Source organism: Apodemus sylvaticus, chromosome 3 (assembly GCF_947179515.1).
Source record: "Apodemus sylvaticus chromosome 3, mApoSyl1.1, whole genome shotgun sequence".
Lineage (NCBI taxonomy): Eukaryota > Metazoa > Chordata > Mammalia > Rodentia > Muridae > Apodemus > Apodemus sylvaticus.
The window spans coordinates 108,302,714-108,321,428 of NC_067474.1; positions in this window are offsets into that span (position 1 = coordinate 108,302,714).

An 18,715-nucleotide genomic window follows, 5' to 3' on the forward strand; every position below is an offset into this window, starting at 1 on the left:
TTAATTGATCAGATTTATGTATAAATATTACAGCTAACAAGATGCCGATACAGTAATTTAAGAGCCAATAGATAATGATAAAAGCTTTATCCCATTATTTCTAAGCTTCTTCTGGGACTTTCGGGGAGTGGGGGGCTAGAAAAGGGGAAATCATTTGAAATGTAAATAAAAAATATATCGAATAAAAAATAAAAAAATAAATAAATAAATAAAAAGAAAAAGAAAAAAAAACTTAGCTATTTGTGGCTAGTAAATGCCACACAGGTTCACAGCCAAAGCCATCTCGAAACTCCTCACTTCTACTCCTGCGACCTCTGTCCCGCCCAGTTCCTAGCTCCACCTCCCTTTTCCTGTCCAATCACAAGCCTTCCACTGCCCTAATATGATTGTACATGGAAAATACAGATTCAATGCAAATCCCATCAAAATCCCAACTCAGTTCTTCATAGTTAGAAAGAGCAAGTCTCAAATTCATCTGGAATAATAAAAAAAAAAAAAAAAAAAACAAGGATAGCTAAAACTATTCTCAACATTAAAAGAACTTCTGGGGGAATCAGTATCCCAGACTTCAAACATTACTACAGAGCAATAGTGATAAAAACTGCATGGTATTGGTACAATGTCAGGCAAGCAGATCAATGAAATAGGATTGAAGACCCAGAAATGAACTCACACACCTATGGTCACTTGATCTTCGACAAACGAGCTGAAAACCTCCAATGGGGGGGAAAAATAGCCTTTTCAACTAATGGTGCTGGTTCAATTGGAGGTCAGCATGCAGAAGAATGCGAATTGATCCATTCTTATCTCCTTGTACTAAGCTCAACTCCAAGTGGATCAAGGACCTTCACATAAAACCTGACACACTGAAACTAATAGAAAAGAAATTGGGGAATACCCTTGAGGACATGGGCACAGGAGAAAATTTCCTCAACAGAACACCAATAGCTCATGCTCTAAGATCAAGAATTGACAAATGGGACCTCATAAAATTACAATGTTTCTGTAAGGCAAAGGACACTGTCAAAAGGACAAAACATCAACCAACAGCTTGGGAAAGGATCTTCACCAACCCTAAATCCGACAGAGGGCTAATATCCAATGTATACAAAGAACTCAAGAAGGTAGACCCAAGAGAACCAAATAACCCTATTAAAAAGTGGGGTACAGAGCTAAACAAAGAGTTTTCACATGAAGAACTTTAGATGGCTGAGAAGCACCTTAAGAAATGTTCAATATCATTAATCATTGGGGAAATGCAAATCAAAACAACCCTGAGATTTCACCTCACACCAGTCAGAATGGCTAAGGTTAAAAACTCAGAAGACAGCAGGTGTTGGCAAGGATGTGGAGAAAGAGGAACACTTCTCCACTGCTGGTGGGATTTCAAGATGGTACAACCACTTTGGAAGTCAGTCTGGCGGTACCTCAGAAATCTGGGCTATACCACTCCTGGGCATATATATACCCAGAAGATTCCCTGGCATGCAATAAGGACACATGCTCTACTATGTTCATAGCAGCCCTATTTGTAATAGCCAGAAGCTGGAAATAACCCCTGTGTCCCTCAACGGAGAATGGATAAAAAAAATGTGGTATATTTACACAATGGAGAACTATTCAGTCATTAGTAACAATGAATTCATGAAATTCTTAGACAAATGGATGGAGCTGGAGAACATCATACTAAGTGAGGGAACCCAGTCTCAAAAGATCAATCATGGTATGCACTCACTGATAAGTGGATATTAGCCTAGAAACTTGGAATACCCAAGACATAATCCACATATTAAATGATGTCCAAGAAGAACAGAGGAGTGATCCCTACTTCTGGAAAGACTCAGTACAGCAGTATAGGGGAATACCAGAACAGGGAAGTGGGAAGGGGTGGATGGGGGAATAGGGGCAGGGAAGAGGGCATATGGGACTTTCGGGGAGTGGTGAGCCAGAAAAGGGGAAATCATTTGAACTGTAAATAAAAAATATATAAAATAAAAAAAAAACTAGCTGTAAATCTTATTAGCTTTATGAACTATCTGCCCAACCCAGAGGTGAAACCTAATATGAAGTCATAAAGGTCAAAAGAAGACTAGATAACCAAAGAATTTAAATCACTTTTAAGACCCCAAATAATAACACCAAATTGGAGGAAATAAACAACTGAGGGGAAGATGTATTGTAGGACTTTCAGGGAATTCATCAGAAAACCTAAAAGAATTTTAATTCTCTGTGTTGTTAGGCATTATCTCCATCATGTCTAGCCAAACTCTTTTTAGTGTGTTAACACATTCACAAGCATAGACTGGTAAGGATTATTATTCCTTTTTATATATGCACAGAGGCACTTCCAGGAGGCTTAAAGTGCTATGTTACTAAATAGAAAGCCCCAAGAAAGCATCAGACTCTTAGACTCTTAGGCTCTTAGGTGTAATGATAACATTAATTAAAGATCTCCCTCAGACTGAGGAAATCCCCCTTTTCCCCAGATTTTGTTAGCTTTTGATATGATTGGCTGCAAAATTTTGACTAATGTTTTACTTTCTGCACTGAAGAAGTCATGTGGATTTTTTCCTCCCTTAATGTACATGTCTAGTTTAATTACATTTAAAATATTAGAACAACTTTGACTTCCTGAAACAGTCGTCTATAGTGAGAATTTTGGTTTCTTAGACAAACACAGAAATATTGTGATAATGTGTTTCTCTTTTAACCCCAGGTGTGTGATATGGGGCTGCTTCACAGCAGCTGACTGATTTTCCTTCTCCTCTAGCAGATGCAGATAATTCCTGCATTTGGGAGATGCTCAGAATTCTGGGGATTTTATGAGGATATATAAATGCTTGGAAGTGGTCAGTTTTTGGTTAGTTGGTTGAGGTTTGTTAAGTACTCATGCATAAAGAAAAAAACAACAACAAGAAGACATTAGATACCCTGATAACAAAGATCAAGCTTGCCCCAAGAAACTCGATGGCCCTAATCAGCAAGAAGTAATCTAAGAATAACAACACCCATTTTCCACCATTTATTTTTTGTTGGGAAATCTTACTGCTAAGTTTCCCAAATACTATGACGGAACAGCCCCATGAACTGAGTGCAAAATGGAGGATTCCCTTTCCCAGGAGAGCTCCCTCTTCTCTGCCTGACCTTATCTGGGGAGCCCGATTCACCACATCCTCTACCTGAGGAATGTAATGTAGCCCTTGACAAAATTACTGATTCAACTCCCTTTCTCCCGATAAGCAAGCTCCTAGAATCCCTCGCCATGCCAATGAGGCCTCCCCAGTGCCTTAAGCCCCAGCCAGTGTACATCACCTGAAAATCCCTTACAGCTCTTCCAAAGTTTCTATAGCCCTTGTTCACCCAGAATAAAAGACATACAAGCTGTTTCATTGAATACTTACTGTCTAAAAGATGTGTAACACTGAAATCCTCAGAAAAGGCTTCCCCTCAACCCCCAGTAGAATTCAGAGCCATGCTGATATCCTGCTGACCCATTCATTCCCAGAACACCTTCATCCTTTCCTCTCCAGTGTGCCAAGAAGGAGAATGCATGCCGAACCACACGCTTTTCTCTCCTATCTAGTGTTAGGGCATTAAGAAGGTGGAAAGTGGATAGAGAAGGGTTTAAAAAAAAGGAAAGAGCCAGAAAGTATTAAACACTGACTACAGTATTCATTTGGAATATATATATATATATATATATATATATATATATATATATATATATACACATATACCTCTTTTAGACAGTATTCAATGAAACAGCTTGTATGTCTTTTATTCTGGATAAACAAGAGCTATAGAAACTTTGAAAGAGTTGTAAGGGATTTTTCAGGTGAATATAAGTATATATACTTTGTTGATACTGAACCATTTTCCAGTATATTCTAAGATATATTAGTCTATGCTTATCTTGTAGTGAAACTGTGGTCCTAACTCTACTTTAGGTAGAGTTCTAAAAATGTCATGAAATGTTTTCCCCCTTCTTTGTTATGTCTCTTTTTGAATTTACTAAATTATGTTCACTGCTCTTTTTATGAAGTTCATCAGTGAAGCCATGCAGACTTGGATGCTGTCTTGGGAGAATACTTACTGCTTCAGCTTCTTTAAGAGATCTAAAGGTTATTTGGACTTGTTACTGCTCTATGCACAGGAGTGGTGTGGTATAAAGTCATCTGTCTAACCTTAACTAGACATTCTGTCATCCTTTGAATATCTCACTCTTCATCAACATATGCCTCTAGTAGAACTCATACTGTAGTTTCAACTCTTTGTAGGCTGACGTTCAGAAGAAACAAGATCCTCTGTGGCTTTTGTCCTCACTTGACCAATAACTTCCATCCCCAACAAATTGTGTTAATCTGATCCCTACATTTCAGGCATGGTTTTTCTTTCAGTTAGTAACTCAGTATATATTCATAGGCCCTTCACACTTTCAGGAGTACATGGACTACCACTACTTCCCCTCACTCTTGAGAACTTTAGTCCATGCTTCACATGTTAAATGCTGTCTTTTATCAGAGAACTCTGAGAAGCCACATGCAGAATTCTGACTAAGTTTGAGGCTTCTAACGTATGCTTTAGCACCCCCCCCACACCCCAGTGATTTTCTTTCCTGTCTCCTAGGGCAGCTCATAACTGCAAACTTACATGGGGTAATGTCTATCTATTTTCCCACCAGACTAAAATCTCCAGGCTTGGAGCACCCTGGGATGTCTGTGACAGTAACTTGAGAGATAGCACAAAATTGCCATATGAAGATAAATTACTTATTGAATGAATGCAATGTGAATTTGAGATAGTCATTTTTATTTTTATTTCTCCAGCATCATGTCTTCCTTGTTACAGAAATGACCTAATTCATTTTAACATGTTAGCTGAGTTTAATGACTTCACCACTTTCTCACTTCACATATATATTTAGTATTCTCAAATTCATACAATGTAGTTCATTAGTATGAGGCCTCTAAACTCCAAATGTGATGATTTTCGACCTGTATTCTTTTTTTGTATAGACCCAAAAACCTGTAGACCTGTATTCACAAATGGTGTTATCCACTAGCTACATTATAGTTTTTACCCAAATATCAAATAATTAATGTTACCTTTTTCTCCTAGCAATGTGTGAAAATGTTTGATAAATCATAAAATGTTGCAGAAAGTCAGAATGGTAGTAATGGTAGTAAGCTTTACTTTAATGGTAGTAAACTTTATCATTTAAAATTGTGAATATTTGCCTTAGAAATATGTTTTGTTCTCTTTGAATACATAAACCCTTTAAGTGCCAAATCAAAGTATGTATACATATACTATGGAAATATTTTTTTAATTGCTCTGTCTGTCTCTCTCTTTCTCACTCTCTTTCTGTATTTTGTATATGTACATGAGTGTGGATGTCTACACCTGTGTATGCACATATGAAGGACAAAGAACAGCAGTTTTCCTCTATCACCTCTGACTTCACACCTAAATGCTAGCCTGCTGGTTCATCTAGGCTGCCTTGCCTGTGTATTCTCTATGTCCTCCTGTCTCTACTATTTAATGGTGTGGTTTCAGGCTCATACAGTCATGCCATTATCTCACATGTATGCTATGGGTCTGAATTCATGTCATATTTTCAGATAAAGTACATTGAACCATCTCCCCAGACCAAGAAAAAAATATCAGTATATCTAAAGATACTGAATGAAAACATTTCTATGTTTTCTATAGAGTAAAAAGTGAGTTTGTATTCATAGCACAGGAAAACTGCTCACTTAAAAGAGAAAGGAAAAAGAGAAAGCATGCTATTTCTATTACCTCGCCTGTTCCATTAGCTTCTAATACTGTTTGTTGGTTCTATGAGTTATCCAAACCCCTTTAGTGTGTGTGTGTGTGTGTGTGTGTGTGTGTGTGTGTGTGTGTGTGTGTTGGTGTGTGTATTCCTGCCCAATATTGTAAGGAATTTCCTAGGCTAGAACAATAAAATATGCCCACCACAGGTTGAATAATATGAGGCAGAAATCTCCATCCTGAGACAGAAGGACTGAGAGTCAGCCAGTCCTTCCAAGTCTTAGAATTCTTAGAGATGCAAAAAAATGCAGTGAAAGAAAAGACGGAATTCAAAATATAATTCAGAATCCAAATGGCTGCTCTGATACAATTCCAAAAGTGTCAAAGAACATGTCCAACAGTTTTAACAGTAAACAGGCAACTTTTTTTTAATTTTATTCGATATATTTTTATTTACATTTTAAGTGATTTCCCCTTTTCTGGTTCCCCACTCCCCGAAAGACACATAAGCCCCCTTCCCTCCCTCTGTCCTCCCACCCATCCCTTCCCACTTCCCTGTACTGGTTTTGTCTTATACTGCTACACTGGGTCTTTCCAGAACTAGGGGCCACTCCTCTGTTCTTCTTGTACCTCATTTGAAGTGTGGATTATGTTTTGCATATTCCAGTTTTCCAAGCTAATATCCACTTATTAGTGAGTGCATACCATGATTGATCTTTTGAGACTGGGTTACCTCACTTAGTATGATGTTCTCCAGCTCCATCCATTTGCCTAAGAATTTCATGAATTCATTGTTTCTAATGGCTGAATAGTACTCCATTGTGTACATATACCACATTTTTTGCATCCATTCTTCTGTTGAGGAATACCTGTGTTCTTTCAGCTTCTGGCTATTATAAATAGGGCTGCTATGAACATAGTGGAACATGTATCCGTATTACATGCTGGGGAATCCTCTGGATATATGCCCAAGAGTGGTATAGCAAGATCTTTCGGAAGTGACATGCCCAGTTTTCTGAGGGACTGCCAGACTGATTTCCAGAGTGGTTGTACTAATTTGCAGCCCCACCAGCAGTGGAGGACTGTTCCTCTTTCTCCACATCCTCGCCAACATCTGCGTTCTCCTGAGTTTTTAATCTTAGCCATTCTGACTGGTGTAAGGTGAAATCTCAGGGTTGTTTTGATATGCATTTCCCTGATGACTAGTGAAGTTGAGCATTTTTTAAGATGTTTCTCTGCCATCCGAAGTTCTTCAGGTGAGAATTCTTTGTTTAACTCGGTACCCCATTTTTAATAGGGTTATTTGGTTTTCTGGGGTCTAACTTCTTGAATTCTTTGTATATATTGGATATTAGCCCTCTATCTGATGTAGGGTTGGTGAAGATCTTTTCCCAATTTGTTGGTTGCCCATTTCTCCTTTTGATGGTGTCCTTTGTTTTACAGAAACTTTGAAATTTTATGAGGTCCCATTTGTCAATTCTTGATCTTAGAGCATAAGCTATTGATGTTCTGTTCAGGAACTTTCCCTCTGTACCGATGTCCTCAAGGGTCTTCCCCAGTTTCTTTTCTATTAGCTTCAGAGTGTCTGGCTTTATATGGAGGTCCTTGATCCATTTGGAGTTGAACTTAGTACGAGGAGACAAGGATGGATCAATTTGAATTCTTCTGCATGCTGACCTCCAGTTGAACCAGCACCATTTGTTGAAAAGGCTATCTTTTTTCCATTGGATGTTTTCAGCCCCTTTGTCGTGGATCAAGTGGACATAGGTGTGTGGGTTCATTTCTGGATCTTCAATCCTGTTCCATTGATCCGCCTGCCTGTCACTTTAACCTTACAGGAAAGTTTTAATGATGGCCAGAATTCATTTTAGCTGCCATCAGCAAGACTGAGGCTATGCTTATTTGGGTTTTTTTATTAAACATTCTTACAAATTAACAACATACTTAAGTTGTATTTAACTTCCTTTGATATCAGCATTAACATCATCAAACATGTTTAATGAAGAAGGAAAGCAACCTGCAAAATATAAAACATGATAAACTTGTCCTTCTCCTCCCCTTCTTGTCAATATTAATGGAACCTTGCTGATTCCTGTCCCAGTTTTCAACACATTTAGTATAAATAGTTTTAACCATGACTAACTCTACAGGTAGTGTTCATTAAAACTTAGAAGAAAGACATGAGGAAAAAAAATAAAGAATGGCAAAAACAAAAACAAAAAACCCCACACCACTATGTACATTGATCAGGAAGGAGACAAATGCTCTACAAAACCCTTACAGCTTTATGTGTTGAGTTCTCTTCTAATTGCAACTGTGGAATTTAGAAATAACACAAAGATCTGACACTGTCCCCAGAGGAACAGGCAGGCAGGCTTCCAAGAGACTCGAAGGACATTTTCCTTTATTGAATGCATCCCAGTTCAAGGTCTGCCCTTCAGTTATATAGACTCAGAAACCTAATATATCAGAACTGGATATAAATGAGTAGTCTATAGGAACAGAGCTTCTAGAAGATAGCATGCAAAGTTATCAATTAATTAATCAACAGTAGAAACCACATAATTCAGGACCACATAATGAGAGTATTATGAATCTTATGAACACACATTATATCATAAAGGATAATTTTAGAAATGCTGGATGAGTGGGGAATCAGAGGCAAGGAATTTGTCTGGGTGATTTGCATTAGTCATTCCCTTCAGGTCATTGACTTACATGCCCACATTTATCTGCCTTACCTTATATGCCTTCACCTTATAAGCCCACATTTCCTGCAAGAATCTGTTTGTGAACTTGATCAATCCACTACTTGACCAACTCTCTCTTTTTGTTTCTTTCTAAATCTCTATTACTACTGGGACTTATACCATAAAACTTACAAAAAGTGGTGAGGGGATCTGTTTACTGTGGTTAGTCACAAAAGACTTTTATAAAGCTGTCAGGGGTTGATCAAATGGTCAAAAGCTAACTTTAAGGAATGTACTTTGAATACACACACACACACACACACACACACACACCTCACACCTCTTACTATAAGCATATGACAGAATGGCTTTACACAATTAAAGCAATACATTTCTTGCTTTCTGCAATTAGCTACCCCAATCTGTTCTGAAATTCAAATCTAAATACTTGTATTCAGAATCTAATCTTTCATTCATTATTTAAAACATATATGGAAGAACACAATTTCCAGAAATGAATATCTTATTCAGGAAGAAAGAGACTTTGGGTGAACCATAAGAACCAGTTCACAGATGTGGGAATCCGAATAACAGAGGAATGAGATAGTAGATACAGAACACTGGTGGAAGATACTGGAATCTCAAAGGTTTCACTTCTTAAATGGTTAACTTGTTTTTAGATCATAAGCAGAGACTTTCCAAACAGGATATTCTTCATATTTTATTGTGTTTCATTCCACTGTCATATTTTAGGGGGGGGAAAGTTCTAGAAAGAAACCTTCTTCCAGCTATTTTTTTTCTCTCTTTCACTTCTATGTACATTCCAGAAACATCCTATCTTCAGGTTGATTAGAGAAAAAAGAAGTAGTGGGAGTGAGGGAACTGCTAAGAAGAAAGAAAGAAGACAAAGAGAAGTGTTTTTCAAGCTTAAATACTATCTGCTATTTAGTAGTCTCATAATGGTTAATAATCAAAATAACCAATGACTCAACAGAAATGTACTCACTTTTGAAGTAAAAAACATTGAGGGTTCCAAGATTCTTTTAAATTAAATACCAGAAGCCAGAAGAGAACATTTTGTACTAATTATACAACAAAATCTGTGCAGATATCTTAAGACAAAAGAAGAGATAAGAACTTGGCTCTGAATTCAATAACAGAAAGTGATACACATTTCAATACTGAAGCTGCCAAATTACTGCAGACTAAACAGATTCTGTTTTGCCTGGTGAGAATTTAGGACAGAAAGTGTGGGTCTATATATTTAGTATTTTTATTATTTTTAAGAAATATTATAACTGATCTTTTCTCAAGCAATTTTAAAAACTGGGTAACAGCAATATATACACAACTAGGAATCCTGGTTCTGCATAAGTTGAGCACAGATCAGGCTATGAAAAATGGATTCATCTTTCATTAGTTCAGCTGGGATCAGAACTTCTATAACTCATAGTAATAGGAAACAAATCAGAACTTGGCTCTCAGATCCATAACAATGCTAATACCAATGCAGATAAGAGGAGTGGATTAGTTACTTTATATTGCTGTGATAAAACACTATGGCCAAAGGCAACTTAGAAAAGAGAGTTTGTTTTGGTTCTACAGAGAGAATCCATCATGCCAGCAAAGAATAGATAGCAAACTACTGACATGGTGGGAAGAGCAAGAAGCTAAGGGAATCAACCATAACCATGAAGCAGAGAGAGCAAACTGAAGCAATATGAGGCTATATACACTCATAAGTCCCCCTTAGTGATATACTTCCTCCATCTAAGCATGGCCTCCTAAAAATCAGCAAGCTATGTCACCAACTGGGGAATTTCTCATTAAAACAACAACAGGTTTCTTATTTAACTTAAGGCACAAATGATTCAATGCTAATCATAGAGAGTCCAACACGTTCAGTAGCAACCACGTTCACAAACCCAATCTTTTTAAGCAGATACACATGTACAGATGCCTAGTTATTCAAGCTATGTGTTTAAGTGCTCCTCAGATGTGAGTTCTAAACTGTTACACTAAAATCTGAGTAACAAATTTCTCACTAACAAATGTTATAAACACTTTGAGATATGGGATGAGTGATAGTTGAATCTAAATACCTTTTTCTCAGCACCGTGATATATAATGTTTAGGAGCATAAACACTATAATCATAATGCCTGAACTTGAATCATGCATTTACCAGTATTTATCTGTGAAATAGGGGAAGTTACTAAATCCTCTAAATGTCAGCTGCCTTATCATTTCCAAGACAAAAATAACAATAGTACTTATTTCAGAGGACAGTTATATGAGTCAGTAACATAATTCATGTAAAGGTGGCACAAAGTAAGGCACTTATGAACGATAAGTAGTAATACCCAAATATAGTCTTAGGGGCCACACAGCACTTTATTTAGAGATTTTTGATATTTAATTATGAAGAATAACAATACAAATCTTTTCTAAGAAAGACAAGTTGTTATTGGTATGAGTAAGTCATGGATCAATAAAGAATAAATATGAATTCTCACACTTCAGAAATTTGTAGTGAAAGGTACCAAAAGTGAAAGTGTTGTAAGCCACATTTGCTTCTGGAGACAGAAGTTTTCTCCTCTGAAAAAGTATCAGGCATTAAGTGAGTTCCATCTTCCATGTAGACCAGTGAATCTCAACCTGGAAGTCAAATAAATGACCCTTTTATAGCAGTCTCCTACAAACTTCAGAAAAAACAGATATTTATATTATGATGCATAACAGTAACAAGATTACAGTGATGAAGTAGCAACAAAACTAATTTTATGGTTAAATTTATGGTTGGTGGTCATCACAACATGAAGAATATTTTAAAGGATCACAACATTCAGAAGGTTGAGAATCACTGGTCTAGACTCTACATGATAATTTCCAAAGATATGAGAGGGTGATTGGTGACTATAAACTTCCCTAATTCCACCTGAATTACTAAAACTCACATGGACTTTATGAATTAGATGTAAAGTGTTGTGGGGGTCTGCTTAAATCCAACATACATCCAATATAACTCAAACACCAGGTCAATGAAGAGGACAAAATTTTACTGTAATTAAGCAGCTACTGATCAATCAAGGCCACAGAATAGACTCAGAAGATGACCCGTGACCCCGAAGAGAAATTGCACAGCATATTTAAAGGATGTCATAAAGTGAGAGGTATCATTATAGGTTATACCATTGTCCAATTAGATTTTGATGTAAGTGTAGCAGAATTTTCCATGTCCAATAAATATTAATACAACAAGAAGCCTGTGATTGGACAGGGCAAAGAGAGGCAGAGCTAGGAGTTTCAGAGACAGAGACAGAAACAGAGACAGGGAGGATAGGAGAGGAAGGAAGAAAGATGGAAGAAGAACAGGACTATCCAGATTCCATGTGGCTTTAAATAGCCACAGGTAGCTATGAAGATTTTTTAAGGGATGGATAATTACAGGACAATTGGTCTTATCTAGGCAGGCAATTTATATCAATATCAATAGCTCTGCGTAATTCTGTGGATGTTTTGTGGGGTGAGAATTTACTGATATAAAACTGACTTATAAATTACAAGCCTCTAGAGTTTTGATTTTACCAGGTTACTGGGATTTGGGACCGCTGACCACAGGGGGTGGATGGCTGGGAATATGAGCAGAACTCTCAGCAAGAGAACCAAATTGGTGGCTGCATAGTGCTAGCCATGAAGGCACTGAAACTGAGACTTCCGGGGCAGAGAGTAGCTGGGTGGAGCATGGAATAGTGCAATACTTTTAATATTTCCTGCAACATATAAGGGGTTGAGCAATAGAGTTTTCACTAAGCAGGTGAAGACTAGGTTCCTGGGCCTGAGAACAAGGACTTGTTTGATCCAATGAGCAAGATGAGGAAGTTGTCTTTGAGCTATCTGGACTCAGACAACTGTTCCCATACAATGTTTTCCTCAGGTGTTTGGACTCAGACAACTGTTTCCTTATAATAGAAGGTGTTCAGCTTTTGGGAAGTACCAAGCTCCCCTAGGACCTGGGATCTTGAATTTAGTTTCTCCAGATGGTTAAATGGAGTCTGAAAACATATTGGTAGTACTTAGAATGAGTTTTGTTTTTCTTGTTTATTTGGGTTTCTTTCTTTTTTTTTTTTTTTTGCTTGCTTCCAACAAAAGAAAGTCACTAATCATTTTTTCTATCATCAATTAGCACTTCCCTAATTTGAATCCTGCCATAACAATTTCTCCTCTACTGCTACACAGCTATTCTTAAGAAACAGACCACCCTTTAGGCAATGAGACAAGAAAGCATCCCAATAGTCTAGCAAAAGTATATCTGGCAGCCAGAAAAGAAAAATATCCTTTATTTTCTAATGAAGGCCATGTGCTACCACTGCAGGTAAAGGTGCCAGTTTTTGAACTTTAGATGGCCATAGACTTGATGATTGTAAGAGTGTTTTGTTTGTTTGTTAACAATATTCATGAGAGTAAAGACTTTGGCCTTTAATGCTTACTAAGTCTTAGTTTACCCACATATAAAATAGGTAGTAGAGCATTGTTCTGCTTCTATGTGTATGTGGGCTTTCTTCTTGTTTTTGTTGTTATGGAAGACTAACCTTAGTCTGTAATAATCTAATAGGTGCATGGGATTATTTCAATCTTCTAGTATCTGTGGACACCTTTTTTGGGACCAATTATAAGGTCAGTTTTGGAGAAGGTACCATGTGGCACTGAGAAGAAGGTATATTCTTTTGTTTTATGTTGTTTTATGTTCTATAGATATCTGCTATTCAGATATCCATTTGGTTCATGACTTCTGCTAGTTTCACTGTGTCTTGGTTTAGTTTCTGTTTCCATGATCTGCCCATTGAAAAGAATGGGGTGTTGAAGTTTCCCACTATTATTGTGTGAAGTACAATGTGTGCTTTGAGCTTTAGTAAAGTTTCTTTTATGAATGTGGGTACCCTTGCATTTGGAACATATATGTTCAGAATTGAGAGTTCATCTTGAGAGAGAAAGGAGTGAAGGAATTGAAAGGGTTTGCAACCTATAGGAAGAACAACAATATCAACCAACCAGACTTCCCCAGAGCTCCCAGGAACTAAACCACCACCCAGAAAATACTGTCATAGAAGCAGCAGGGAGGAGGATGGAATAGGAGGTTTCTGGAGGGAAAAACAGGGAAGGAGATAACATTTGAAATGTAAATAAAATGTCCAATAAATTTTTTTTAAAAAATGTTGGTAATAATGTCTCCAATGCAAAGTGACTGTTATGATCAACTGAGAAAAAGCACATAAAAAACAGGACAGTTCATGTGGCCACAAAACACTATTATCATCTTTACTATAATCATTGGCTATCTAAAATATCCAAGATTAATTTACTGTAGTTTTTATCTTTGTTGCTCAATTTTTAATTAGAAACTAAAACTATAAAAGCAAAACCATATTTACATCTGGTTGAAATCAGTGACTCGGAATCTTAATATATTTATGCCCATTTAAATGTCATCCAAAACAAGGATGGTACTTCCATGGAATGTAAGTGTTCTGTATGAATTCACAATGACAATAATTCATCTGTTTCTTAAACTGATGAGAAACAGAGAAACTTAGCTACACGTTCCCTCAAAGTGGTTTTTGTAGCCTTCATTTTATACTTAGTATATTCTCTTTGTAAAAGAGTACATTCCTGATGAGAGGCCAGAGAGCCCTTGAACACTGTCAAAGAGAGATGTTGGGATAGTAGGACTTTTACAGATGTTGGCAGGCTTTAGGTGATGTCCTTTTCCACCTTCATCATAAGATAATATTTCTAGTTTTGTTCCTATGACACACAACGACAAAAGAAACATGGTCATGGATACCACTATTTACCTGGATAATTGGAACAGCTTCTTAGAATCTCTTTGCTTATACTTTGGGTAAATACATTTATTATTCAAGAAGATTACTTTATGCATTACATATTTATATAACATTTTAAATGCATATGATTTTTAAAACCCTGTCTAAATTGTGTGGTGACAATAATGACCTAAAGCATGTCATAAAAACTCTTATGACATTTGACCATATTCCAAGCCTCTTTTAACTTTTTACTGAGATAAGCACAAAGGGCATGGGGTTATAGATTACAATTGTGAAATAATGTCAAAGAACAATACTTTATAGATATATATTTGCTTTCAGACATAGATACTTATAATAAACTTACAGAGCTAAATTTAATTTAAGTTCATAATTGCAAAAACACTTTTAAACTGTTATTGAATCCTACTTGCTATTACTATATGTGCCAAATATTTTTGATATTTTTACTATTTGAGAAGAACTCTGACATATTTTATGTTATCTTCAAGGACTCTTACTGCTGTGAGGGCTTTCCTATGAAGTGTGGCAAGTGTTTGAGTATCACAACTTCCATATTCCACTGTTCCCTGTCAATAATATGGATCAGGAGTTGCCTGATATTGTCACATATACCCTCATGGCAAAAGTATCCCCATCAATAATTACTGTTTTGTTCACTAAATTCTCTCAATGATCACAGGAGAAAAAAGTATTACTGTCTATATTTTCTAGATTAGATGGCACAATCTCAAAGAGGTTATATATTTGCCTGACATAGTACAGAGGAACAGAAAAATTAACTGGAAATCCAATAATTTAATCATTCAATTGAGTGGTACCTTACTCTAAGACTTATCTGAATACAACACTAAATACTATGTATCCATGGAAATATCCCATGACTCCAGTAGACAGAAGATTTTGGTCCTTTGCAGAAAGCACAGACATTATTTCCCTGAAATCTTTTGAATTATTCTAAAGGCTTAAATGCTATGAAATTTTCAGTAGCTTAAAACACTGGCTTCTCTTATATTGTCATTTTGAAGTGATATAGAATCTGGAGGACCTGCTGGGGGACATGCTCACCATTCCTGGCAGAGTGATAATAGGATGTTTCCTGAATATGTTTTACCCAGAAAGGACACAGAGCTTTATCACATAATTTACATCATAAAGGAAAGTCCAGCAAAGTGGGAAGTCTGTGGACAAGGAAAAGTATCCTTTTATACTCTTCCTCATTTAATTTACATCATCATCAAAAAAAAAAGTCAAGGCAGTGAACAAAGGAGATTATCTACAGGGGTCATATAGACAGGGCCAAGATGGGTATTCTACTAGGAATGAAAAATGTACTGAAAAATCATATAGGATGCATACAGTTAAACTGATAAAAGGAAACAGGTAACAAACATACAGAAATACATTTTTTAATCAAAATGTTTATGTCTGCATGCTTTATTGTCTTCTATTTGAAGATATTATCCTAATAAGGCAACCAGGTAGAATAACTGAACTTAGATAACAGCCCTACAGGTATTAGAAGAAACAGACGCAGAATCGTGTTCCACCCCTGTGACTTTTCTGTGGAAGCAGACAAGGTATCCTGCTTTGCAAATCTGTTCCATAATCTTGTTACCAGTAGGTCTATTTAATTTCTGTTTGACTCCTTGACCATCCTGAGAAACAGCAGATGAATGTTTATTCAATGAGAATGTATTTTATTAAAATTAAGGTTCAATGGAAGCAGCCATCTGTTCCCTGTAATACCTCCACCACTGGAGACTACAGTCCAGTCCCCCATCCACTTTCCTTCTCCCCTTTACTCTCTTTTCTATATGCTTACACATACATAGAAATACATACATGGAAAACAGAAATAAACCCTACAGTCAGAAAAGCATAATCAAAATTTATAAAATTTTATAAAACTTATTAAAATTCTTTTTACAATGATAAAACTAATGAAACTCACTTTAAAACAAAAAGTTTTCTTTAAATATTATTACATAGCAGTCAGATAGTGACATTGAATAGTAAAAACACTTATTGTTGGAAATTAAATCATGGCTTAGAAGAAAAGAGGGGCAATAAAAGTACAGGAAGGAGAATGGAAAAAGAAAGAGGGTTTGACCAGCTCAAGACAGCAACAAATCATATTTTTATGTGGCTCACACCTTCCAGCCAAGTTCTTTAGCAGTGTTTGATGTTATGAGTGGAATTGTGTTTCTCCAACCTCATTTTGAAGTTCTCACTGCTAATACTTGTAAATGTGGTACTTGGAAGAAAAAAATATTTTAGACTTGTCAAATGAAGGTGATGTTTCTCTGGATTAGAAAGCATATGATAGACTTTTTCTATGGAGACAAAGTACACACTTTTCTATCCATCTCAGAAAGAGAACACATGACAAACCAAAGAAATGATACTAATAATAGTAATAATAAAAGTCCAGTTTAGTGAGTCAGGGAGTTCACATTGGGCTAACCAACAGGAGTATAGGGATGGGTAATTTATAGAAGGAATGAATCAAAGAAGCAGTTGCAACACAGAAAGCCCACTATAGCATAGAGGACAATTCCCCCCACCAAAAAGAAAGAAAGAAAGAAAGAAAGAAAGAAAGAAAGAAAGAAAGAAAGAAAGAAAGAAAGAAAGAAAGAAAGAAAGAAAGAAAGAAAGAAAGAAAGGAAGGAAGGAAGGAAGGAAGGAAGGAAGGAAGGAAGGAAGGAAGGAAGGAAAAGAAAGAAAGGCAAAGAAAAGAAAAGAAAAGATAAAAGAAAAGAAAAAAAGAAACCTTGGCATTCTCTGCACAGCTAGCAGAAACTTCAACAGTAGGACATCTCTTCTCAGCTATTTTGCTGGTCAAAGCCTCTTACCCCAGTTATTTATTCCTTCTACAAAGCTATAGAGGGGTCTTACAGCATCTTCCAAGTTTCTACTTTGCCACACATGACCTTTTGTTTACTTCCTAAGTCTCAGGTGACATCTCTTCCCCCCTGGAGGGAATGTTTCAATTCAGAGGAAATTACTATATAACAGGAAAAATCTTTTGTTCAATGGCCAATAACTTTTCATGGAGAGAGAGATTCAGAAACATAAAAATTACAGAAAGAATACAGGATTACAAGTGTGTGTGTGTGTGTGTGTGTGTGTGTGTGTGTGTGTGTTGGGGGGAGTGCAATACAATTTCAAGCCAAGAAATGCCAAAGATTGCCAGCAGTCATCGCCATTTGGAAGAAACAAAGATTTTTTTTTTCCCTAGAGTCCTCAGCATGACTCTCCAGACATCATGACTTCAATTTTCTTGCCTTCTAGTCAGTGGAGAAAAGATAAAAAAAAAATAAATTACAATAATATAAAGACTCTTCTATGATTTGAGCAACTCAGATATAAGAAATCTGTCTTGGTGTTTTGATATTTAATCTTAACTATGAATTTCATTAAAATAAAAAGAAAAATTCCTGAACCGTTCAAGGCTGCCAGGAGATGAAGAGAGCATTTTGTCAGGCATGCAGCTTCGCACAGGGTGCCCGCACTCCCATAGATGGCCATACATTTATGTCCATATGGACAGTAGACAATGCTAACTGAACTCGGTGGGCTATGAGACAGGAAGAGTGGGGCAGACAGAGACAAAGACAGAGAGAGGGGATAGAAAATTAGCAAGGGGTATATAGCAGGGGTTGGGGGAAGCTGGCTGGAACAGGGTTGAAGGGATAAAGTCTAATTTCCCCACCCATTAAACTTGATTAGGTTGCTGAAACCTTTATTACAAAGTAATAAATAACCTGAATAAAGAATAAAAGAAGAATGAAAGTCTAGTTTTAACAGTAAATTTTCATGTTTCAGCATGAAACACAAGATAGAGGTATAACCCTTCTTAATATCTAAGTTCTTTACCTATGGAATATTATTCAAATATTTAAAGAGTCTCTATCCAGTCATAAAAGAATTATCAATACAAATCAACTTCTCAACATTATATTTATACAAATAAATAGGAATGTGTATAATTCTGAATGAAAATTCAACTGTGTATGTTTACTGACACCTGTTATTATTTGGTTCTAATAAGCTCTTTGGGGGAAATTTTCAGGGGTAATCTTGCATTAAAAACTGATTTTCTAGCTTCAACTTAACCTCACTAAAAACCCTCATGAAATTCTCTTCTAATAGAAATTATTTCCTCAGAGTAGAACACTCAAGACTAAAGTGTTGGGCTACTAAATGATAATGACACAAGTGCACACATGGAAATTCCTGTATAGTTAACTCTCCACATCCTACATATATTTCAAGTAGCTCATTGGCGATATAGTTGACAGTCTATAAAAATACAAAACTTCAGAACTGGAGGAAAAGTAAGATAGATTAAAAGCAATAAACTATGAAGTAATAGTTTAATTGATGTTACACAATTTTTAGA